Here is a 27,010-nt window from a genome sequence, read left to right as displayed (position 1 = left end):
GCAGAAGAGGTGCTGGCATTGGCACCTATTTCTGGCAAGATGTCCCCAGAAATTGGTACCAATGCTGGTGCTGCTTTCTCCCCAATGGCAGAGGTGCCAGCAAGGCAGGGCGCTAACTTGGGGACTTCTGCTGCCTGAGGCAGCTACTTCACCCTGCCTCATGGGTCAAGCCTGGCATTCTCCAACAGCATTGTCTTTTCTGCACAGTAGTTATTTGCCCAATATGGGAGATACTTCCCACATTGTAGGAGGACAGCATGACCATGCATGTGTGAGTGCTCTAAGCACCACTTGGAGCCAGGGGAAGGAATGGAAGGTGTCCAGGGGTCAGTTCTGGGGCATAGGCCTCCCCCAACCCTGCTAAGCCCTTTTTTGCTTACCTGTGTGTGGTATCTCCTTTGGGTAGTCCTGGTTGCAGTGGTGAAGCTGGCATTCCTGCCTCTTGCTGGTCTCACAGTACAGCCTCTGTAAGTATTCTGAGAGGAATGTTATTCACCTGCTCCCACCTCTTTGTTCTTAGCCCTGGCTGTTTGTTTTTTGTACAAAGTGATCCCTTTCAGCAAATTGTTCAGGTTCCCTGTTACAAGAATTCTCTGTTGTATGCTGCAGCTTTCTAGACAAGAGGGTTGACTGGTGTAGAAATGCACTTCACATCCTGACATAAGAACTGTGCTCCTTTGTGGGTCCTTATAAAGTCCCAGATCTGTGCCATGATGGAGTTAGTCAGAATCCCACCTTCAACAACCCTCTGCATGTGTTGAGATTCTGCATTAACACATGAGGGAGGGCTGCAGGGGTGAGTGTGTGGTCTCCAGTCCACCACCAGCAATCTTTGCTTTCTCCACAATTCCTGAGGGAAACTGCATAAAGCAAGGAACCTTCTATATCAGACTTCCTCAAACTTGGCCTTCTAGATGTTTTGAGATTACAATTCCCATCATCCCTGACCACTGGTCCTGCTAGCTAGGGATCATGGGAGTTGTAGGCCAAAAACATCTGGAGGGCTGAGTTTGAGGAAGCCTGTTCTATACCCATGAAGACTCATAACACATTTTACAACTCTGGAACAAAACAGGATTCTAAAATGCACAGGGAACCTAAGTAGATGGAGAAGGCTCTCTGCTTCACACAGTCACATGGAGGGCCACAAGATGGGCAATGGGACCAGAGCTGACACACTAGTCTCCTTGTCCCCTTGTTTGTTACATTGACCATGAACCTGTGTGCCTGAAGAGGATTAATGAAGAAGGTGGTTGGAAGGAAAAATGTGAGTGGAAGTGTTGAGCTCTCCATTGACTACAACAAATTGTTTCTACTTAGTGCATCACAGTAATGCTCTTGTCAGACTGGGACTGACAATGAAGTGAATATAAGCTGCCAACTGAGTTTGCCACAGCCCTAACATTCCCCCACCATACTAGCAGTTTCTGCCAATGCGTGCCACAAGACTACCAGGTGTTGTTGGGCTGTAACTGCTACCAGCTCCAGCAAGCATGGCCAAGAACCATCCTGTACTAAATTATTACAAATCCACTGTGTTGCATCAGTGCAAAGAAAATTACTAGTGAAGTCACCCCCATGCAGCAAGCATAACTCAATTATAAAATAATCACAATTAAGTAAATAAATATTACATCCCCCCCCCATACACCATTAAACTTTAGGGCTGCAGTCCACAACTCACCTATGCTTGTTTCATCACATGCTTCCACACAAACAAAATTAAGTACATCATTTCAATTGGTTTGTGGATCATATACTGTTCATTGATATTTCTTGATCTAATGCACGCTGGGGGGGAAATGTTTTGCAGATCATTTGTCAATTATTCTGCTGAAAATTCCTGGAGAGCCATGGAACTGACTCATTCAGTTAGTCCATTCAATAGAAAAGGCCCCAGTGGGAGTAGCAGATTGCAAAGCTCACCACAAACATCATCTGCCTGGAACATGTGATCCAGCCAGGGCATGCAAAATAATGCTCCTTTATTTTTAGTTCTCTAACTGCAGGGAAGGACTTAAATCCTAACCCTGAGTCTAAAAAGCTCACATCAAGACTTGCAAGCTAACATGAATCACACCCTGGGCTTTTAAAACACAAAAAGAGAAATGTGAAGAGACAAACTACTGAATACTTAAGAGTGCAAGCAATTAAGCAAGTCTAAAATGCTTTCAAAAGGACCTTGAAATCATCACAAAACAAATGGAAGATACTACATAACAATCAAAATTGTGAAATAATAAAGTGTATAGAAACCAAAGGTGACATGGCCAAGGTAATATAGGATGCTGAAAAAATCCCATTGCACGTGACATTATAAAGGGTATAAAATGTTTCTAATTTAGGAGTGGGCCAAATTGTTTTCCTCAATTTTGTTGTCAGTTCTTGGTGTGGAACATTTTGGTAACTTAAAGGTAAAGGTAAAGGGACCCCTGACCACTAGGTCCAGTCGTGACCGACTCTGGGGTTGCGGCGCTCATCTCGCTCTATGGGCCGAGGGAGCCGGTGTTTGTCCGCAGACAGCTTATGGATCATGTGGCCAGCATGACTAAGCCACTTCTGGTGAACCAGAGCAGTGCACGGAAACGCCGTCTACCTTCCCGTCGGAGCGGTACCTATTTATCTACTTGCACTTTGACGTGCTTTTGAACTGCTAGGTTGGCAGGAGCTGGGACCAAGCAATGGGAGCTCACCCCGTCGCGGGGATTTGAACCGCCGACCTTCTGATCAGCAAGTCCTAGGCTCTGTGGTTTTACCCACAGTGCCACCTGCATCCCTTACCTTCCTTGGTAACTTACATGGGGACAAATAAGGCCGTCTCCTCCTCCATCATTTCCTCTGTCTGTCTGTCTGTGTATTTGAGCTTTTCCAACCCCAAGAAAGTGCCAGATAATCTCTCCTCCCCTTGGATAATTTGCATAAAATGGCTTCCCCAGTTTCTCTTTGGAAAATTTCAAGTTGCCATTTTCACACATATCTAGTAGGGACGACTGCAGTAGTCCAGTCTGAGGAAGGGTGGTCAATTAATGCACAGATAACGGAGGCCAAGACCATCCTCTCTAGGAAAGGCTACAACTGAGCAAAGCTGGAAGAAAGGTATGACTAGCAAACATCACCACCCAGGTATCAGGGGAAAGCACTGGATTCCAGAGCCCCCCAAACTGTGTACCTGCCCCCGACTTTTTTTTTAATGGAAATTTATCTCCTGACCCAATCTGAGGCTCAGAAAATATTGCTCACACCCTGCTTTCAAAATCTTTCCTTGAAGAAATAAAACTCTGCTGCTTTGCAGTAAAAGCCCACATCTCATGGGGGACCCTCTCATTTCTAATGGAATTATGCCTCAGGGCCAAGGAAAGCAACAGAAAAATCTCAGTGAAGCATCTGCTTTGAAAAGCTGGTTCCTGGAAAACAGGCTGCAGGAAGGAGGGGGCTGCCGAAACTACAAGTCCCAAAGCTTCTTGCACCAACAACATCTAGCATCCAAATTGCTCAGCTACCCTGAGAAAAGTTCACGTCTCAGGGTCCTGGCACCTGGGCTGCAAATGAATCCTTCAGGGCTAGAGGAAAGGAAGGAGAGACCCTACAACAAAATCTCGCTACAGCCACCATCAGAAAATGGGGGGAAAGATTGGCAGTTGTGGAACAGAATATTCAGGAACTCATAGTGGGAGGTTGAGACAGCTCATGGGAGTTGGGTGGTGGGTGTGATACACTTTTTGGAATTGTGCAAAAAATCTTTGTGAAGCCAGTGTGAGATCTGGACCCAACACCACCCTCCCCCCTGCCCATCTGAATACAGATGAACTTACAAGAACTCTTATTTATTATTACAGGAGATATATAAAAGAAATCATATGACACTTATTCATTTTTAGAATAATATGTGTGATATGGGGGCGGGGAATCTCTCCATTGCATTACAATACTTGTTCAAAGATATGTAAATCTGTGCTGGAGGTATAAACTGCAGGGGGGTGGATCTATAATATCTTCCAGTAGTGAGAAGCAGTGATGCAGTTGTAGGGTCTATGGTTATCAAGTGCTTGTTTGGACAACATTTAGTTTTTCATCTTGCATTGCAATTGCTATGTAGCTTCACAAGGCCTGAGATAACCTCTATCATTAAATGAGACTCAAATGCATTCTACCTATACCTCCCCAAAATGCATTATGCACCCAGCGGGCAGCATAGGAATGTACACATGACCTCAAACAGTACTAGCATACAAGAAGGTGCAGCACAAAACTTTCTCAATCAATATTATTAATGTGATAGTATTGGATTTGACCTCTTCTATCCTTGGCAATCATTTCTGGAAAGGCAGGTGTGTTACGGGATTCTGCCATTTTACCCATTCATGTCCTACAGTCCGATTCTGAACCGGCAAAACAATAGATTTCCTAATGAAGGCCACAATGTAGGAAACCCTGCTCATTGCTTTTAATCAGCTGTAATCACTCCTCCATTGAGAAACTATGGCGGAATCAGCAGGAGTTCTTGCTATATCTGCACATGCCAGTAGCATTATTTAATGAGCTTAGACTAACATCAGCCTTGAGTTCTCTGCAAATATGGTGTTGCAAGTGAACATCTTACTAGGAAACCTAATTCAGATCTTTTTCATTCCCACAGAAACTGAATGTGCTGAAATACATTAATTACTATACTTTAAACTATTATTTATTATTGAAAGGGCTTTAGGCATTTCTTGCAATAACTGAGCACCAAACCTTAAATATACTCTGCTTGTCTTGCTACCCATAAGACAATCTTACCCACATTTAAGAATAACTATGTGATTGTTGACCCCAAATGGTTATGTTCACATTTCAGGTAATTCTGAGTAGTGGATACAATCCTCTCTTTTTTAAAAAGCACATATTCAATAGTATAGGATGTTCCATTCACGCCAAGGTATATGAATCCTGAACTAGTCAAGTTAGTGGGTTTGCTGAAAGCACACTCTATGTGCATGGAATCCAAATAGTACACATTTATTTGGTTCAACATGAAAAGAAGCTTGTGATCAGCAGCCTGATTCCTGTCACCTGTGGCAAGTAGGTTTGCAAAGAACTGCCTACAATACACATCCACAGCAAAAGCAGAGTGCACAGTAAATAGAACCTATAATCAAATATCCCGAACAGTGCAATTGAGGCTGGCCTTGGACATAAAAGGGAGCAGTCAGAAACAGGATTCTCAAGCGATTCCTACACTTTCCCAGCTACGCTTCTGATGTAATGCCCAACATATTGACTTATGCATCTCTGCTGTGTGGGATGAATAAAGTAGACAAGCATCTCTGCTGGGGGGGTTACCAAGCTGCTGTTTCAGATGTTACACTGAAACTGTCGAAAGAGGGTAAAGGCTTGATCACACTTTCTCTTTCCGTCATTCCAATTGATAATCCATCACAGTAATCTGCAATCTGAAAATCCCATTTAGCCATGCACCTCTCTATAGGAGATGTTCAAAACTTAGTTTTGTTTATTTATTTCATAAAATCAATACTTGATTATAAAAAACAAACAAACCTGAAAGTGGCTTACAAAAGATTATTTATACTATGAGTCAGTGACCCTGGTTTTTGTGAATGGGGAATGCTCTTTGACATTTCCCATTGGCCAGAGCATGAAGCAGAGCTGCCAACTGTCTCCCCTGCTGTTTGCCTGGCCATAGAACCCTGAGCTTTGGCGCTGGAAGCAAATGATAATTGTAAAAGGTTTTGATTTTTCTGGAAAAACCCATCTTATCCATATGATCACAGATGATGTTGTGCTATTCCTTTCTGTTCCTGAAACCTCATTATCTGCTGTCATGCCTCAACTTGCTATATATAGCAAGATATCTTTCACTGTTAACTTCATCTAATTTGAGTGAGTGTATATGCACCTCGTCAAACCTACAACTGCAAAGTCAGAAAACAACTAGCCTGAAACTCTGTACTACCTACCCACCAACCTTCCAATCAGCAAGCCCAAGAGGCTCAGTGGTTTAGACCACAAGGCCACCCACTCCCCTGAAGCGAGATGAGCACTACACCCCATAGTCACCTTTGACTGGACTTAACTGTCCAGGGGTCCTTTAGCTTTTACCTTTCCTACCTACTTTAAATACCAGGGAGTGAACATACCTAAGAATTTATCTAAACTATAAAAATTGAACTTTATGCCCTTGATTAAAAAAAAATAACAACTAAGCTAAAAAAAACCTGGTTAATGCTAACATTCTCATGGTTGGGGAAAGCTTCTATAGCAAAAAATGATGCTATTACTGCAGCCATCTTTACTTATTCCAAGTATCACCAATAAGCATACCCATATCTCATGTTAATAGATGGCAAAAAATATAGGGTCAAGAACAGGGGTTGACAACCTAAGGCCCATAGGCCACAAGCAGCCCATGGGGGTCGTTTAACTGGCCCATGGACCCCTGCCGCCCATACAGTTGGCTCCCGTGTGCCGTGCTAAACCAGCGTGGAGCAGAGCAGGGACGCCTTCCGTGATGCTGGCCAGCTTCCCATCCTCTGCGCTGGAAGGAGTGCCAGAAATAGTGTTTGTGCATGCATGCATGTGTGCGTGCACACACACACTCCGGCCCACTGCAGCATCTGTGGGACTGTGAACCGGCCCAAGCCACAAAAACTTTGCCAACCCCTGGTCAAGAAAGAAGGGTCACAAAAGGAGGAGGTATAGTGATACCTATCCTAAAATGGTATAAATACTCTGCTCACTTGCACAATAACCTTTTGGTTTTCCAAGGCTTACGCCAGCTCCCATAGTTAAAACTGGAGGATGATAGAGGTCACGACATTATGCTTTCATTCTCTTATCAGAAAATGGACAACAAGACACCAGAAGACATTATTAACCCCTTTCTAAAATCAGATTTGACCATATGGAAGCAATGGAGACTGAAACGTTTACCTTTTGATTCCCCTTTGGTTTCAATAACTCTTTCTTTCACACAGCAGCCAAATCAGCCTCATTTGCTAGGTGGGAAATGGTAGGATTATATAAACTCAACAACTTTTGCACTGAACAAAAGCCCCTTGCAGCTCCAAAAATAAATTTTATATTGGGAGATATACCACGTCTCTGGTTATAGATACACCAGATTGTACATTTTCTATATCAGCCAAATATAAAGACTCAAGGATTATGCAACTTAGTTTTGGGTTGCTCAACAGAACCAACCCACTGGGAAAGGAAATCATCTCCCAACTATATAAAATCCTCACAAAATTGGCTACCCTTCATCTCACTTCATTAAAACTAAAACGGGGGAAATATTTTTTTGCGAAGAATTAGAGGAACAACTCTGGGAACAAGCCTGGAATAAACTACCACTTGGATCAATCTCAATCAGAACTCAAGAAAATACTTTAAAGATAGCACATTGCTGGTACATGTGCCCAGGTGGATTATATAGAATTAGTAATAACACATTCAACCTTTGCTTGCGAGAATGCAATTTATCTAGTACACACGTGGTGGCTTTGCTCCAAAATTATTCCCTTTTCGGAAAACGTTTCTCAAACAATTAATCAAATGATTGAACAATTGCTACAACCAGACCGAAAATTAGCCCTGCTATCTTATTTTACTCTTCAGATTAAGAACATAACCAATAAAGACTGTTCTCCACTTACTAACTGCAGCCTGAGTAGCGGTTGCTATATATATATATATATATATATATATATATATATATATATGCAGGTTTTGGTGTCTTCGGGTGTCTTCCCGTGTAAGAGTTGGGGTGTCTAGGCGACGTTTCGACGAGGTCTCACTCGTCATCTTCAGGCTGGTGCTTTCGGCTTCTTGTTACTAGAACAGAGCAGGATCTCAGTGTTTGAGTTCCTATAAATACTGTTGAGGGGGTGTGGTGTATAGCCTCCAACGTTCTGGGCAGAGAGGGAGTTCCCAGGTTAGTGTGCCTTTTCTTCTTTTGTTCCTTAATTACTTGAGGGATATCTTGAGTGATTTCTTGAGTGATATTCTGAAATCACTCAAGATATCCCTCAAGTAATTAAGGAACAAAAGAAGAAAAGGCACACTAACCTGGGAACTCCCTCTCTGCCCAGAACGTTGGAGGCTATACACCACACCCCCTCAACAGTATTTATAGGAACTCAAACACTGAGATCCTGCTCTGTTCTAGTAACAAGAAGCCGAAAGCACCAGCCTGAAGATGACGAGTGAGACCTCGTCGAAACGTCGCCTAGACACCCCAACTCTTACACGGGAAGACACCCGAAGACACCAAAACCTGCATTCCTGTACCCGTGAAAATCTACGAAAGCATATATATATATATATATATATATATATATATATATATATATATAATGTTGTTGTTTTGAAGCCTGGATTTCACAAATATGGGACATTGTGCTTAAAGACTAATTAATCATTTCACAAATGGAATATCAATCTGGCAGGGAAAAGACTCACGCCTTCTATACAACATGGTATCCTTTTATTGACTTTGTTAAGACAATCAAACATGGCTTTCACCCTCCATCAAGTCCTGAAACCTTATGGAGAGACAGTTTCATTTGATTGCCTTTCTTGGAACGTCTCAAACTACAACCATAAGCCACTACTTTTCTTTCTTTTCTGTTCAACTACTAAGCTCTGTTTTCCTAATATAGGTATGTTTTGTTACTTGAAAGTAACTATCAATTTTTTAAAAAAGATAAAACAGTAAAATCAAGAAAAATCCACAACTATACTTTTAAAAACATGCAAAAGTAAAAATACTGAAACAGATTAAAATTGCCTGAAGTTTCTAAGCATCTGGGTAGGCTGGTCTAAACAACATTTTTAGCAGACGTTGAAAGAGTTCTGTGAAGGCCTAAACCAGGTCTGTGTGCCAAACCCCAGCTCTTTAGTCCCTGTGCCACAAGCAGGGATGAGGAGATCAATCTATTCCCATATCAATCTGCAATTTTTCAAAAAAAAAGCATCATGACTACTGAAAGTAAGCTGGTTGATACAGTAGTGTCATTAGCCAATATTGACTGCTCTCAGCAGCCAGCCAGTCCCTGACAGACACAAACAAACCATATTACTTTTTATCAGAATTTGGAAGGCTATTATGCACAGAAGAGGGAAACAAGTTCTTCCAAATCCTTGGTTAGAGGAAAAATAAGTTTTGGCAGACACTCAGAACCTCAAACAGGTGCTGAAATGTCCTGCCTAAACAATTTACAGGACTGAAATATAGGCAGACAAACTCTCATGCACACGTTCAGAGTAATTAAGTGGATTATATGTTTTTCAATACTCCCATAATGTTATAACTGTACGTGGAGTGGGATATCAGAGCCACAAATTCTTCCACAAAGTCTAACAGCTCTGAAATCCATGCGGCGGAGTAACTGAGTCAATAAATATGAGAAGTGTGGAGCTGTTCTCCTGGGATTTGTACTAAGAGACATCCAGGGATCAATGAAGATGAGCCAAAGTACTAGCATGCAGCCACCACTGCATGTTTGTGTGTGTAAAATTGTTTTTTTTTTAATTATTGCTTTTTAGCTGTTTCTGTTTTAGTTGTAAGCTACTTCCGTTGAAAACAGTATTTGCTGGGTGAGGAAACCATGCCACAGGTCTGTCCTAATCAGGAGAACTTGAATAGTTGCATATATTGCTGAGCAACAGAACTTACTATACAGGCACCCCCTTTGCTGGGTTTCAAGTCACATTCTTATACTGCTGAAAAGACCAGAGAGCGGACAGAGATGTCTCCACCCAGTGCCCATTACCTGATTTGCTTCCACATGCTGAACTCCAGTTCACTGGAGCTGCTATCTGTCACTTGCTCATGTGCAACTGCTGCCTGAAATGTACACACCTCAGCTTAAGTTGTCTAATCAGATGAAAGCTGGTCTGACGTATAGCTCATCAAACAAGACTACTTTGCAAGAAGCTACAAGATACCCAAGGATTGTGGCTACCATCATGTGTACTCAGCTTCAAATACCAGCAGTCTGAGGTGGAGTAAATGGTAATGTGTACACAGCATAAGATTCCAACTAGTTCCCATTGAGTTAAAGATGAAACCACATGGAGAAGGGAGGGGAGATCAGGCATGGCTCTTTAAGAGACAGTTGACACACAAGGTCCATTCAAACCATACCCAGTGCTTACTTACTTAAATATTCCTGCACAGCCCTAATTGATCACACTCTACTTAAAGCAATTACTTCATTGCCTGTAAAGTGCTTTAATATAATAGTGCATGTAAAGGCTTGCTACTGCTAAAGTGCACCACACTATTTAAAGAATGCTTTAACAGCCTTATTGTGGAGACAGCCCATGAGAAGAAAGAGAGCAAGGAAATCTGACAACCATACAGAAGATACTAGAGCTTAATTTGTTCACCAGCTTTCCCTTGGCACTGTTTAGATTTAAGGAAGACACACATGTTTGCAATGATGCTCTCCGTAGTTTGCATTTACTTTGCATTATGTAATGCAAAATGTAAACACTCTGCAGCTGCAAAGGCAATGGAAAATTAGACCCACTAAGGTTCCATTGTCCTGTTGATACCAGAATGCTTCAGACAAAGAGACTTAGAGTACAGCCTGCAGCCCATTTGTCTTGCTTGCTGCAGTATTTAAAGAGATACAATTACATTCTACTTTCACATAAACAGTAGGGCTAAGCCAGCCAAGGAAGCACTTTTAAGCCACATTGATGTCAATAGGGAAATTGGGCCTAATGAAGTAGTTTCTCTTACACTGAAACCCACGGGACTTCAGATTGTTCTCTGGATTGTGCCTAGCATGTTTTATGGATAGTTGTTATTTTGGGGTGATGCGATTGGACAGCAAATAAGTAGATAGCAATCGGATAAGGAAGATAAAGGATGAGAGCAACAACTCATATTTCTCCTAGTACTGAAAATCACACACATTCATTAGAATAATGAAGAAATATAAATTGTTATCCCTACCACTTTGTTCATCAGATACATTGCCAAATGCACAGAACTCTGAGCTAGCTTAAGAAGCTCAAGAAGTAATACAAAGTTTTGGACAGCATGTAACAGCAATAAGCTAGTTCCATCAACTAGGAGTTAGGGAAAGAACTATGCAAAGATGTAAAGCATGAGTTGGCAAACTAAGGCCCGGAGGCTGGATCCAGCCTGCGGACGGTCCAGGAATCAGCATGTTTTTACAGTTTTTACATGAGCTTTTATTTTACATGTGTGCTTTTATTTAAAATGCATCTCTGGGTTATTTGTGGGGCATAGAAATTCGTTCATTTTCCCCCCTTCAAAATATAGTCCGACCCCCTCAAGTTCTGAGAGACAGTGGACTGGCCCCCTGCTGGAAAAGTTTGCTGACCCCTGATGTAAAGCATAGCATTTGAAATGGAAAGGGAACCTTTAGAAGTATGGATAGCAGCTGATGGTTTGGCAACAATTGTGGTCTGCCCCAGTTCTGATCTGTGACTACCAACAAGAAGGAATGACATCTGTCATGTTACTTTCCCCAAAACCAAAGATGCTTCATACATGTAAGCTCACTGCTTATGTTCAGTAATGGAAGCTTCAAATGTTAATGAGCCTTTATAGTAGTTCTGTGGTAGAGCACATAATCCCATGTTCAGTCCTAAGCATCTCTAAGTAGGACATGAAAAACTCCCATCTGAAACCCTAGAGAACTGCACAGTCAATGCAGTGTCTTTTTTTTTTAAAGGAATACAGTGGTACCTCAGGTTACATAGGCTTCAGGTTACACACTCTGCTAAACCAGAAATAGTGCTTCAGGTTAAGAACTTTGCTTCAGGATAAGTACAGAAATCGGGCTGTGGCGGCACGGCGGCAGCGGGAGGCCCCATTAGCTAAAGTGGTGCTTCAAGTTAAGAACAGTTTCAGGTTAAGAACGGACCTCCGGAACGAATTAAGTACTTAACCCGAGGTACCACTGTAATTTATTTCAGTTATTTTTTAACAGTATCTGTATTTCACCCAATAACCAGCTTCTCACATTCGACTACAAGAAAATCAAGTGATAAATAATATTTTGACTGTCCCCCAAGTGGTTCTTTCCTTCCATTTCAGGTGATTGGTGCTTGTCTTGGCATCAACAGGCAAGTACAACAAGCAGGGAGGGATACTGGAATTGACTGTCCTGAGCATTGTATGGCATCAACATGGTGCTGGGGCACTCTTACCTCTCAGTGCCAGCCAGCTCAAAGGATGGAGAAGGGTTGCCTTTTCACCCTGGAAGCAAAAAGGTGCTTCCTCAGCCTGTCTTTTGGTGAGCAGGCCAGGAACAGCAAGGATCAGGTAAGGTTGTGCCAGAGTGGTGTCACTCAGACATCATCATTATTTATGATAGATGGTGTTTCATTCCTACCTCTTTCTACATTCTGGAGTATTAGCAATAAAGTTGTGGCCCTTTAAACCCATATCTTGTTTCATGGCCTTCTCTCAAGGCAAAATCAAAAGCAAGGGAAAGCAAGCATCAGTGAGATTTTGATTAGTTTACCTAAATGCAGCTATATTACATAAGCTTCTCATAGCCTAAGATTGCAGGCAGTGTTCCTTTTCTTTGTTCCACCTTTAAGAGGAGTGTATTATATAGAGAGAACCTTCTCGGTGGTGGCACCACTCTGTGAAATGTCCTCCTGGCACTGACAATATCATCTTTTCTTTTTTCTTTATGCTCTAGTTAAAAACCTTTTAATTTGCCCAGATATTTTGGAGGATAGTATTTTAGCTGATTGGATGGTTTTATTCCTCTTAAGGGTACTGTACTGCTGGTTGCTCAGTCCCTGCTCCTGCCAACCTAGCAGTTCAAAAGCACATCAAAGTGCAAGTAGATAAATAGGTACCGTTCTGGCAGGAAGGTAAACAGCGTTTCCGTGCACTGCTCTGGTTCGCCAGAAGCGGCTTAGTCATGCTGGCCACATGACCCGGAAGCTGTACACTGGCTCCCTCGGCCAATAAAGCGAGACGAGCGCTGCAACCCCAGAGTCGGTCACAACTGGACCTAATGGTCAGGGGTCCCTTTACCTTTACTGTTGGTTTGTATTTCAACCCAACATGTCACTGCACAAAAACATATATCATATTTCAGCCTATGCAATAAGTATTTTATTGTTTATACCATCTTTATTCCAGACCCCACAGCTTAATCTTCTTTTCCCCCTCACAATAACTCAGTAAAAGAACAGACGTTTAATGGAAACCTTGTAAAAGATGACTGAAATATTAAGCAAACTGGGCTCAAAGAATTTAAACTTACAGTATGATCCTATGCATATCATTTATATTGATGTCAGTAGAATTTACTGCCTAGTATGCTTAGGGCTATTGCCTTAAGACTTCAAAAAAATGAAAGATGCTTGATAAACAATATCAGAAGCAACTGCCAGACACAAAGAACAACAGATCTTCTATATTTTGTGTGCAGAGAAGTGATTTCCATGGATGCAGCTTTCTTTCTTTCCCCTAATTCTGCTTGACAAAATGCACCTGCCCAAACTTCTTCTACTGCATAGCTATTTAAGAACTAAGAGCACAAAATAAAATATTGGGGGAGGGGGGACAGGTCCCACCCACATAATCAATCATGTGACAAGGCGCATGCAGACCATTTGAATGGCAATGCCCATCAACTTTGAGGGAGGCAGCCCCCTCAAATATTTTATTGGGGGCCAAAGACCCCTCGGGCCCTAGAAGTTGGCTTCTATGGCTAAGAGTCCAATACACCTGCTTCCCTCCCCACCTGGTGGACTCCTGTACAGCTCCCACCAGCAAGATGGGACTCTAGATGGGTTTAATGGGAGCTGAAGTCCCAAACATTTGAAGGGCACCATGTTGGGTAAGTCTGCTATACACTGTCATGTTCTAATTTCTAATAAATCAAGGGTCTGAGATGATTGTTTCCGATGGGTGCATGGTTGAGGCATCACCAAACTGCAGCACTATACATTAGACTCCTCATAGAAGTATGAAGAACAATCACCTATCAAGATTGTATCGAGTCTTTGATATCCCTTTTAGCCCAGGCAAGATGAATTCACACACTCTACGGTACTAATCTGCTAATTGCATTATAAAATAAGCCGTTCCCCACAAAAACTCAAGCCGCAATGAACTAGTCGGTCTTCGTATATGGAAAATGTGTTTCCCAGAAAGGAGTCAATTGGAAAGAGAATTGAATCCTTCTTAACAACAGGATAACAGGGAAAGGAAAGCAGGATAACATGATATGGAAGGGGGGGCAGGAATAAATCCACAAACTAACCATAACTATTTGATTACAGTCCTATAGCACGCCAGGGCAACAGGAGAGCCTCAATTGCTACTGCAAAAGTAGTAGTAGTGCCCCATTAAGATATCTATTAAGATAAACACCAGGAGAATCCTCTTGGTTTCGGCTGCAAGAAAGCCTCTTTGCTTAATATTATCACTTTAGCAGATTGCATTCAGGTCAATGACATTTGAATGTTTTCCAGTCTAGCATGCAGAAAGCCAACTGAAATCTCCTAGACCACCTGATATCAGCTTCCTCACTCTCAGACCTGACAAGGGAATTAATGAGCCACTGCCTCGCATCTGGAGGTGATGACCCTGCTGATTGCATCGCACATGAGGGAGCCTTGTGTGCTGGGTCAAGGCTCGACACCTGTGGATGTAGGCAAAGCGAAAAGGACAGAACTGCCTTTGCCTAAGCAAGAAGCTCCTCTTGTTGAGGGGTCCTCTGGTTTCCCATGTAGCATCTCAAATATGCAACATGAACTTTTCAGACAGTTATTTCTGAAATGTGTAAGGAAGAAGATGCAAAATGAATTTGGGGATGGCCCAGAACACTTCTTATGCATAATAAAATAAAAACTCAGAGGGAAAACCTGCCTGTCGTCTTTAGGCTTTATGGGGTGAAAATCCCATAAATTGCAAGCGCTGCATCATTAAAATGCTTCCTGGCTTCTGAAAGTTAAGCTTACACCAAGCTACATGAATCCTACTGCTGCAGGATAAATACTGAGAGATCCATTTGTTCAACAGCTATGTCCAGGCTCGGAATCTCTGTGGCTTTTCAAGACAAAGGAGCATTAATGGTTTCCTGTTTTTCATAGCTATGATTATAGATTAGGGGTTATCAGAGTAAACCAGGAACAAACAATGCAAAAAACCCCCCATTAATTTTAATTCTATTTTTTTAAAAAATGAAACAAAAACCAGTCAAACATATTGCAGCAAATGATAAACTGACTTTCCTTCCATCTGCCAGTACACTTTCCCATTCCCCCAACCCACAGTGATGGTTTTGTTCCCTGGCTTGCAAACTCACAAGTGAAGGATCTTTTTATACATGTTTCTGAATCTGCAGTAAGCCTGATAGGCATTGTAGTCTGCCCAGAAGTTACAGGGATAAAGATTCAACCCACGCAGGTTTGCTGTTGTTTCTAATTGTCAACAACAGCTACACTTCACTCGCCTGGAGCGATCCAATTAACATACCACCACTACGGAAAATATTGTAATATTTTCAGTGTCTCAGCATGAGGAAAGTGTCTCATACTCCTCTTCTGCTGTGGAACTTGAGCTCCCAGTTAGGGCTCTAATCTAGAACATTAACAGTTTGGGATAGGAACAGGAAACAGGCAAGCTTTTCTCTTTCTTCTTTTTGTAGTGAGTTCTGTATAAATATTTGTTGTTGTGAACTAGATTAAAAAAGACAGGAAGAAGGGAGACAAGCTCTTCTAGAGAGTGGGACACACACACAAACACACACACAAAAAACACACACAACATGCCCTGAAATATCACTATGGCAACATTTATACAATGCACAGAAAAAACTGCAGCTTTCTGTATTTGCTTCCTTGGATACCAAATGCAAATGCCCCCTCTCTTGGTGCGTGTGTGTCTTTAAGCCATTCTTTAGTCTGCAACAACATTATTTCCCATCCCCTCTCCTTTAATCAGTACAAATGGATCATATACATACTTCTGCCACATTAATAATCAACCACATATTAGCTAAGCAAACACACAGCCATCACTGCAGGAAAGTGAAATGAACAGCTTAGAGATTTTCTAGTAACATGTGTACCCTTTCTGCTGTTGCATGAGGGTTATGCAACACTATGAAAATTTACCAGTCAGTGCATAAAATATGTTGCCAGTCCTTTGATCAGTCTAGGAAAGTCAACAATTACCTTTTCAGGGAGAAAAGTTGCTTCCTTTTTGTAAGCTTAAGATAAATCACAGCCCAACATCACATCTCTCAGCTTTTTGCAAAGTGAAATAAATCCTGCTTAAAGAGAAAATGGGCTGTCCACACTAAAGGGTCTATTGCTATAAATAATGGCTTGCAGGATCAAGATCCCCATGGCTAGTAAACCTCTGCCATTATCAATTAGCAATGTTGTTTCTCTAAAAATTAATTGAGTTGGTCTTTAAATAGGTACCCACATCTTGAGAAAAGGATCCACATTAAATTCTGCTTACAGGATTTTGCATCACTGGTTATTCTTATTAATGGACCAAAAACCTCTTTAATGTGAAGACACATTAGTAGAAAGATATATTCTTACACTGCAGTTCTGCAGACTATACTTTCTCATTCAAAATGCCCTGTAGATAATTTCAACTCCCCCAAAATGCATATTTAATGCCTTACAGCAACTCATTCCTTATTCTAAAGGAACAAGAGGAGAAACCTTTGCAAAATTCAAGTTATAGCCTTCAAGTCCCTTATAATGCATGTACATATCAGCATATATTGTATGCACACACTGTTTTTATACTGCCAATTTTTATGGAATGTAGAGCTATCTCATCATAAACTGTCCACATTTCCCCATAACTCAAAAGTATCAGGACAGAGATATGTAAATGCTATACATATATAGGACACACAGAGAGAGAGAGAGAGAGAGAAGGGAGAAAAGGAAACTTTCTAAGATATATTCATAAGATAAACATATACTGTTATGATGTTGGATCTTTCACTGGCTTTCTGAAAAGACAAAGCAAAGGACTAACCTTCTACCCAACAGAAACTACATACACCTCAGAAGTGTGAAACCATTGCTTCCAAGATTTTGATGGTAAATATTTTGCATCATTAACTATCAGGCGGCAAAGAATCATTTTCATTTTTAGATTAGCTAATCTTGGATCGTCCAAGACCAAGCACAGCACATGAAACAAGCCTTTTAGAGCCAGTGCTTGTTCCTTTTCACTGGCAATTCATGCATTTCTTTTTTTATACACAAAATTGTTCCCTATTCACACACTCCAGGCTGTCACTTTCCTAGCTGCCTGATGTAATTGCAGAATTGCTTACCCCTTTATCCTGAAAAAATAGGAAGGCATCTTGGCTAATTATCAGATGCTGATGAATGTTGCACTTATATTCTGACACAGGCAATAGAAAACAGAGTCAGCCACATAAAATTTCCACTCAGGCGACTATGGAATCAGTGTTGCTCATCCAACATAAGGAAGGGGCAAACCAAGGTTTTTGAGCATGTTTTAGGTGCTTCCAACATTTTCCCTGAGCAATATTGGAATGCACACCTGAATGTCAAAGTCCCTCCCATTACAAGATGGAGAGTACTAAACTCCAGTCTGAGCCACATGCTTTTAGCTCCCATACTAACTGGATTTAGCATCTCTGCAAGCGCGCAGTCACTCCTACACAGCAGTGAGGTTTGTTCCTGTTGCATCCCCAGTTTGTGACCATTCCCACACACATACTTAGTGACATTTCAGGGCTTAGGTAGTATCCTTGTAGCTTCTCTGGCCCAGCATGAAATAGTGATGGCAGTACCCTACTGTCAAATGGCAGGGTGGCTTTGCCTAATGATCTCGGATTTATGGGATAACAGCAGAGTGATCCTGTGGCAAAAGGATTGATTTTTCCACACTATCTTTGCCTTCTCCATCTCCTTTCGGGACTTGTTTGGCACCAGCATAATATCCATTCATGCTCCATCACTGCTGCCGCAAGAACTGTCCATAGCAGGACAGCAATTTATGACAGAATTTGCACAAGCAGGATAAGGGGGAATCAACCAGTTTCCTAGACTGACTAATATATCCCCCCCCCATGGGCACCAACAATAAATAATTGCCTGAAAACATAATTCAACTTGCTTAATTAAGGGAAATATTTAAAGAATGGAAGCGACTCTTTACTGGGTGTCTTGTTAAAGTCATTGCAGGATTAGGACCCGATTCACAATTCCCTCCATGTGTATATGTGTGTTTGCGTTAAAAAATATCTGATGGACACACTTGGAAGCTGGGTCAAAGGTTTACTGCTTTCCAAGTAACTAACACTCAAATCAAGGGCCAAAGCAGGGGGGTGCCTTTGAAAAAGAGATGCTCTGATTTCCACCCCCTTCTTTCTAGCAGGTGATTTGAAGTATATCTCAGAATTATGTCTAATGCTTATGCTGCTGGGTAGGAGGGTAGGCAGTTGGTGAAGCAACTTCAGAAGTGACTGTCCAAATGGAAAGAGGAGGAAAAATAATAATGAAGACTTCCATCTTCCAGTAAGAAAGAAACAAAGGACTGGGATTGGAGGGAGGGTGAAAAGTTCATTGAAGTACAATATTTCCCCATTGCCCCCTACATCCATTTTGATTTGCTTTACGTTTTCACCTGAAGTCTTTCAGGGTTATTCTCTGCACATGGAGGCAAACATGGTAGTATGAGTCACATGTGAAAAAAGGAGTCACATTTAGCAAGAAGGTAGTGGTGCATACAGGCAAGGAAGGCAAAGCAAAAGAGACAGAGCCCTTTATGGAAGAAACAGCCCCCAACTTTTCTTGCCATTCCACTGTAAGTCAAGCTAAATCCTGGCTCCTTTCTGATTTTGCTTCCACACTCTACATCCACATACAGATGAGATCTTATCCTTTGGTGAACAGAGAGTTAGTATTCTTAAGTGGACAGGTTATCCAGCCTGTGATTCCCAGCTTCAGTTTCCCCATCAAAGAAATAGGCCACAATTATTGGCTCCCCCACCAAGTTAGGTGAGGACCAGTCAACACCAGTGCGCTGTTGGCATTGGCACAGTGAGGGGTGAGGTTGCGATCCGATGCACACTTACTTTGGTGCAAGTCTCCTTGAACACAGTAGGACTTATTTCTGGGTAAACATGCTGGGGATCAAGCTGTTGCCCCCTGCCCCCCAGTCCTAAAGGACCCGCTGAATCCAATGGGCCTCTCTTCCGGCTAGAAGTCGGAAAGCTGAATGAGCTGCAAACAATCACAGAATTACTAATAGTAGCTGAGATCAGATAGTGACGTCTCTGCTGATGGACCCATAATCTCGCTGCCAAAGGCATGTCCTGGGGGAGCAGGAAGGATTTACCCAGCAAACCACGGCCAAAAGGAGCTAAGAGGTAGAGAACCGGAGTGCGCTTGTGGTGTGTGTGTGTATTTGGGGGGCAGCTCCCTAAATTCTCTCCCCTCAATCGCCTTTTGTAAGCCATGGGATGCCAAAGGCACAGCCTCCCTTTTCCCACCTGCTCGCCTTATTACCATATGCCCACGTTCATACACCATGTCTGCCCCGCAAGGTCTGCCAGGATGGTGCCCTTTACATAGGATCCCTTCGATTCCCAATCTCCGTCTTCCCCAAGTCCTCTCTCTCTCTCTCTCTCTCTCTCTCTCTCTGTGTGTGTGTGTGTGTGTGTGTGTGTGTGTGTACATCAAACTCCTCAGGCTGTCATTAGAGACCTGGCAGCCTTCGGCCAGTGAGCGAATCAAGCAACGCACCGTCACACACTGCAGGGGCTTTCCGAAGGCAGTATCCCTCTCAAGGCACAGACATCACCCAGAGAGCCGCAACGTCGGAGCAAAGCTCGCTGGCACAACCGCCCCCCCCTCCCCGCAAAGAGAGAAAACATTAAGCTAGGATCGAGTTTCGCGATTCTCCCTCCCAGCCCAGGCAACCACCCCCAACCCCAAGGGGAAGAAAAAAAAACCCAGTTCAAACTCCATCACATGTGTCTAATGGCAGGCAACAAGACACGCGAAGCAGAAAGCGAGAAGAAGAAAAATGGCACTCACTGTCTTTGAGAAATCGCCCAGAAGGAGGGAAATATCCAGAATGAAATTCCGATGGGGAAAAGGGGGGAAAAAGAAAAAAGAAAGGTGTGGGGGGAAAACAAAGGGGGGGAAACAGAAAAAGACCACGGAGGGCAAAACTACATCATTTCGGCAGCAAATCCAATTTGACGGAAAGGAAAAAAGAAAGGAAATTCAATATCCATCTGCAATTTTCCATCTAGAGTTCAGTCCAGGCGGGCTCGGGCTCCAATCCACCGCGAGTGGGCTGCTTCCGCGGCACCTTCCTTTACATGGTGCAGCTCCCTGCTCGCCTCCCCCCGTCGCTCTTAAGGACGTGGCTGCTGCTTCAAATGTCCCCGCGTCTCTCAACTTGCGCCTTCGTCGCCGGGGGCCGAAGCGAGGCGGGCAGCTGGCTTCTCTCTCCCGCTCGCTGCTCAAAAAGAGCAAGCGGAAGGTCAGGTCTCTCCGCGCCGCGGAGGGAGAGTCTTTCTCCTCGGAGAAACTTTTTTATTCCAGCCTTGGATCTTCTCCGGGGATGCTGGATCCTCCCCGCCCGCCCCCCAAACTCCCCTTTTCTTCCAATCCTCAGCCACCTTGGAATCCCTCTCGGTGGGAGAGAAGCGTTTTTGGCTTCTGCGGAAGGTTTCCCTTGCCTCCGCCGCCACCAGCGGCAGCCCCGTCTGTCTCAAACGGCCGCTGTTTGGTTTAATAACACGATTTTGTTATGTCTGCTCTGCTCCGGCCAAGCGGCTCCTTCTCTGCGAGCGGATCCATGTGCGTCCACGTTACATCGGGGGTTCCCACGGCCGCGCTTCCCGTGTCTCCCCCTCCGCCCTCCACCGAGGCGCGTCCCCTTGCAACATCTGAAATTATTCTCTCAGAAACGCCAACTTTGGGGCTCTTCGTTTCTTCTCTCCCTCTCTGCCCCCCATCCGCTGCACTCACGCTCTCCCCCCTCGCCGATCCCAGGATCTGATTAGATTTCCAATCACAACCCAGTGCGCAATCGGATTTCTGATTTCAGCCAGGAGCAAGCCAGCAATCCGGAGCATCCGCGTCTTCTCCTCGCCAAACTCTCCGCGTTATTATATCCGTTCGCCTTGCCTCCAACTCCTCTGCATTCCCCCCTCCCAGAATCGCACATCAAATGCAAAGAGATGCTGATGGTGGCGGCAGCGGCGACGAGCTTGGTGGCGGGAGGAGGAGAAAGCAGGAAGAGAGAGAAAATAAAATTCCCACCAGCTGTTAAGAATCCATCATCATCATTTATTTTTTTTAAAGGAGAGTCCGCTCCCAGGGTGGGTGGCTTCGAAAGCCCCTCTCTCTCTCCGCACGTCCTGCTATTGCTTCCCGATCCTTCCCGGCGTGCAAACTCCCCCTGCGGGAGGCGTCCTCTTCTCCTCCGCGCTGGATTTCACCAGCGTGGGGCTTCCCTTCCTCTTCATTTCGCCTCCCTCTCCATCTTTGCACAGCCAGCCTTTCCAGGACCGACGATGCCCGTGATCAAGTTGTTCTTTGGGAATATGGGGTGGCTGGTGGGGGGGGGGGAGTGGGAGAGAGAGAGAGGCGTGCGCGCACACACACCAAACACCCTTAAAATAAATGTAAAGTGGGGGCGGCGATGATGATGGCCATGATGGGAGGGGGCTGTGTTCCCTGGCACCCCCTCCGCTCCCCGCCCCCCACCGCCGCCTTCCTCCTCCTCCTCCTCTTGCAATTTCGCGGCAAGCCAAGCGAGGAAGGCGATCTGGCGCCCGGCTCTCTAGCTCAGCTCCACAAGTTGGACTCCGCGCCCGCGTAGCGGCGCTGGGCGGTTCTCCCCGCCTTCCGGCACATGTCAGTCCCGCTGGCACATTCCTAGGAGGAGATCGGACGCGGCTCTTTGCAGCCCTTCCATCACTCGGTCACACAATTGGGCGGCTCGCTCTCCGCCCTGCCAGCAGCTCCGCCTTGATCTCTCCCTCCCGCCTCGGGGAAGGAAAGGAAGAAGCCGGAGATCCAGTTGCAGGCAGCGCGCTCGCGCTCTTTCGCCTTTTGCGCTAGGCAATGGCACCCCGAGATTTGGAGAGAGGCCCCGGGCCAGCCTTATTGCTTACAAGCTTTCCTGCTCTCCGTCGATCTCTCCCCCCCCCCCCCGCTTTACCTTCGTCTCTCTACATCCCCCCCCCCCCTTGTGATCAGTAAAATACAATTACCCAATTACCTCCCATCATCTTAGCACTGATTGGTCAATTGCATTAGCACTTGATGTCAGGACAAAAGGCGCTCCTGCGATAGGGCACTGCTGCCACCCGGCGGAGAGCTGGGAAACAGCCTTGGGTCTGTTAACCTCAAGGAAACTTCTGAAAGTGGGGAAGGAGTAATTGAAAAACAAGGGCTCATCTTGAGGAAAGGAATGTCAAAACTCATTTTCTTAAAAGCCTGCCTGCAGTGTTCACAGGTGCACGCCTAGCCACGGAAGGGGGGGCAGGGGAATTAACCAAGGAAAATGAGAGTGCACAAGGCATGTTGATGCTTTCCTGCTAGATCTCTCTCTCTCTCTCTCTCTCTCTCTCTCTCTCTCTCTCTCACACACACACACACACACACACACACACTTTATTTACAGCCCCATACCGTGCATGTTTACTCAGAAGCCAGCCTCACTCTCTTCGACAGGAGTTTCAAGTAAATGGACATAGGATTGCAGCAATAGTCTCATTAGGGCTCAGTGGTTTCACATCCACCTCTACCCAATGTAACAAAAAAATATAAACCACCAAAATATCTTTAAAGGCCTTCAGATCATGGAGATCAGTGGAAGGTTCAGTAGGGAAGGCTAACGATAAAGGTGAGATTGCATGTATGCCCTGCCCCAGGGACTGCAACTCCCATTATCCCTGACCATTGGATATACTGGTTGGGGCTGATGGGAATTGGAGTCCAACATCTGGTGGGCAACAGGTTCTCCGCTTGGGATCCAGATATGAGGAAGGAGAGAAGGGACTTGCTCTAACCCAGACTTCTGGGAGTAAGATGACAAGGTACTGCATGTTTCACTGCAGTTGTTACAAAGGAGGAGACCTTCAACACAGTCCTTCTACAGAACTGGTGGACTTGTTCCCACCCCGATGTTTGCGCAACAAACTCCCATCAGCCTCAGACAGCATGGTCAATTGGCAGTGATACTGGAAGCTGTATAATCCATCAACATCTGGAGAGCTACAGTTTTCTTATCCCTATTCCAGGACATGCACTATCAGAGTAGCACATCTCCCGAGGTTCCCAGTTAACATTTAAATTTTTCTTTCTGAATATATTACAGGAAATATACATTGAATGGTAAATATAAATATTCACCGGGCCTCACTGAAAACGTGCATATAATTTTTCCATGATGAGCGAATGTTGCACATTTTCCAGTCACCATAACACAATCCCCAAAAGGCTTTGAGGAATGTGCATATATTGATGAATTTTGCCCATTCTCTGGCTATTTTGCATAATCCCCAACAGGGCTTGGGCAATGCACATGTCTTAAATGCTTTTTGTACATGCTCTGGGCACATATATTTAATTATTATTTATTCAAATTATATCCCTCTTCCTCCAAAGGAGCCTTTTTTGCAGCTCAGTCCCCCTTTCACCACTTTCAACTGTTCTCTGAATTATTTATTGAATTAAAAAAATAAAAAATAAACATATTTATCTGTAGCCCCACCCTTCTTCCTGCTGATCATTGGGATGGTATGTTGTGGGTAGTGTAAATTTAAGCAGTGGGTCAGAAGCAGCCTGGAAAGTGCAGATTGCACTCAACAAGAAATAGAAAAAAAAAGCATGATTATTAGAGACTATGTATAATGACTGGAGAATGAACATATTGCCCAATGAGTATATAAAATGCAGTCGAGATATGCACTTTCCCCAAAGCCTGTTGGGGGATGGTGCATAATGTTCAGAGAATGGACAAAATTCAGTCAAAAAATTGGAGATTATATATTTTGACTGGGAAATGTGCACAATTCCCTGTTTGTGGAAGAATAATTTACGCATAATCCATGAAAGCAGATGAATGTGCATAGTGGCCAGTTTTATGCACATCAAACACTCAATTTACACATGAGAGAACCAAGTGAATGACAACCAAACAAATATATTGGGTCCTCCCCCCCCCCTTTCTCCCAGCCAGTTTCTCCTGACACAACACACATGGCTGTTGGGCTTCACATTTCAAACACCCCCACATTTGTGTTACTTTTTCAGGAGTGTGTGGGTTACTGCTAAGCTGAAGTCTACTGAAGAGGGGTCTGAAGAGGTAGGGAGTTGTTCCACAGAACATAGTTTGCCCTAAGCATAAATTGTTCATCATAGCAGGAAGTTCCAGAGCCGCAAGCTTCAGAACTTTTTTTTTTAATGTTTAACATTCAGCATGCAGAAACAATTGAAGACTGAGAATCCAAACTTGATGAAGTTTCACACATCGTTAAAGTTTTCAAGGGTGGACAGGGACTGGGCAATCTCCCAGTTGACTCATGCATAGGGGAAGTCTTCAGAATCAAAAGCTGCTGCTGAAAGCCAAGCATATCCGAATATGATTCATTCCACTCCTGAATGCTTTCCTCTCAAAATTAAGCAGACAACTTTTCTCTTTCTTCCCAACTCCTGTTATTCCCTGGAGTTTACACCAATGAAAAAAATATTATATGCTATATATCATTCTCTTTCAGCTCCCCTTTAGATAGATAGATATAGGTAGATATGTAAATATGGTGGATAGATACTGATATTGCTATAAGAGTCACTGGATCTATGCCCACTAAGTGCATTGAGTTTAAAGGGGATTTACTCCCAGGTTAAGTAGGTATTGGATTTCAGCTTCCTTTGTGGTTTGAATTCTTCCCAGCTACAATATTCCATATTTTCCTAGTATTTGAAAGCAGCTAGTGTTGAAGTGAATATGAAATTAATGGATAGAATGATTTAATAAGACATCATCAAGGGAGTAGTTGTTGTCATCCTCCAATCCAGATTAGGTCAGAGATTTATGCATAAACCATTGAAATAAATGGGACTTTAAAATGTTAAATCTTGCTTAATCATGCTTGGGCTGCAATCCTAACCATATCTCCTTAGAAGTAAGTTCCACTGAATGCAATGTTTCTTGCACCCATGTAAGTGGGGTTAGGATTGGAGACCGGAATTTTTTTCTGTGTTTGAGTGCTGTCAAAATGCATTTGTATGGCATTATAAAAAGAAAAAAGGGTTGAGGGAAAGAATTCCACATGCATGTCCATTTCTCTTGAAAACAAGATAACAGCATTTAATTTGGAATATTTTATTACAGAAAAATATATTTTGCCTTTTTTCAAGTTGCAGTTAGTTTAAACACTTTCAAGTGGAATGGCTTTGAAGCTATGATCTGAGGGGCTAGTCATTTAACTTTCTCTGGTTTATTAGTTGATAAATTATAATAGCCATATTAAAAATAATAAAATTTAAAAGTGGAAATTAAAGCCTTAGTCTCAGCATATTAGAGCTCTGATATGTGTTTAATCATATCTATTTCGTTGACTATATTATCTCTATTTTTCAGTGTATATATTCCAGAACTAGTTAGAAATTCACACTCTAAAGTAAATTGCAGTAATATTAGGGGTTACTAAAATGTATATTTTTGGCAAAGTTAAAAGGAATATTAGACTGTATTCAGAGCTGTGCTGTATCTACAATTTGAGATTTAAATGAGACTCCTAAAAGCTGTGACTCCCTTTAAAAAAAGGAGTTGCTGGGAATCAGAAGTGGGAAGAAAACTGTAACATTTATCTTGAACTTTGGCAGTATTCATCCAATTCTGCCCCCAAATAGCCATTTCGTTTTGGAAATAAACATTTTAGATGTGTCCAGCACACACATGCAAAAACCTATTTGCCTGTAATTTGGCAGGCTTTCTCCACTTAGACAACCAATTTAGCTGAAACTTTCATCCACTTCTGTCAAAAGGAAGTGAAGTTATAGCCAGATTTTTTGATTTCTCTGTAGTGAATGGGTTAGGTGGAATGAAGCAGTCCCAGACCGCTGAGTCCAGTCAAGCTGCCTCTGAATGCTCTGAGCTGAGTCATGTTTACAAAGTGTGAAACCGGGGCATGATTTCAATCTTGTGGTCATCACACACAGCCCTTGGTCACAGATTTATAAAGTTATTCAGATATTATATTCCCCATGGGGAAAATCCACATTTAAAACTGAATTAGATTTAAGTGCCATGGCTTCCTCACAAATAATCAAGGAAATGTTAATACTGGTGGTATACAGGTGTATGGGATAATTATCACGGAAGATTATTGTAATCTCGAGGAGATAATGATCTAATATGGTCAATCCTTCCGTCTTTCGTCTCTTCCTAACTCTCCTATCTGTGTTTCATTACTTTCAATATCCCTTGTGAAAAGGTCTTTGATGACACTGGTCAGCAAAGCCTTTTATGTATAGCCTGGCATTTTTGATGTAAAGTAGTTCTGGTTGAGCCTGTATTAGCCCAACAGGTCTATAAAATATCTGTTTTGGGGGCATGTCGGTCAGAAGCTCAGCAATGGCCACAGTGCTTCTCAGTGGCAGATTGTAGCGCTGCTTGGTAATGTATATTTTGCTTGCTATTTGGGAATAGAATCTTTAATCTTCTCACCCACTTGCATTTGTATTGCTTCTGAATCTAACTTTAAAAGAACCATCTTGCATTTGGCAGAACAACAGGGTACAGGGGGTTACTATTACTTAGGTCAGCACTTCCCAAACTTTTCCTCTTCTAGGCAACTTGAAAATTGCTGCCTGCTATAGCTACCATAGCATACTGTGTTAGAAGCTGTATGGCTTTTATTACATGTTTACAGACATACTGCAGTCTGGGAAGCCCTAGTTTACTGCAGGTGACATCTATGGTTTATTTGTCTGGTTTTTCTTCCTAGAAGCCTTG

At 43.1% G+C, this 27,010-nt stretch overlaps 1 protein-coding gene across 7 annotated transcripts in view; it reads right to left on the bottom strand.

Annotated features, from left to right (window-relative positions):
- The window catches only part of LRRC4C (leucine rich repeat containing 4C), a 635,825-nt gene that overhangs the window by 117,635 nt on the left and 491,180 nt on the right, over positions 1-27,010 (bottom strand). For 2 of the 7 annotated variants that reach the window (XM_081164890.1, XM_081164895.1), the window contains exon 1: positions 20,062-22,178. The exons of 4 other annotated variants lie outside the window; for them this stretch is intronic. The gene's annotated coding sequence lies outside the window, so the exon portion shown is untranslated. Of the gene's footprint in view, positions 1-1,684; positions 1,887-20,061; positions 22,179-27,010 lie in introns of those variants that run through there. One more of the 7 variants, XM_081164893.1, reaches the window with a different exon arrangement.

The sequence above is a fragment of the Podarcis bocagei genome (assembly GCF_964188305.1).
Source record: "Podarcis bocagei genome assembly, chromosome: 1".
Lineage (NCBI taxonomy): Eukaryota > Metazoa > Chordata > Lepidosauria > Squamata > Lacertidae > Podarcis > Podarcis bocagei.
The sequence above is the reverse complement of the archived record's forward strand: the minus strand, read 5'-3'. Positions and strand labels throughout refer to the sequence as shown.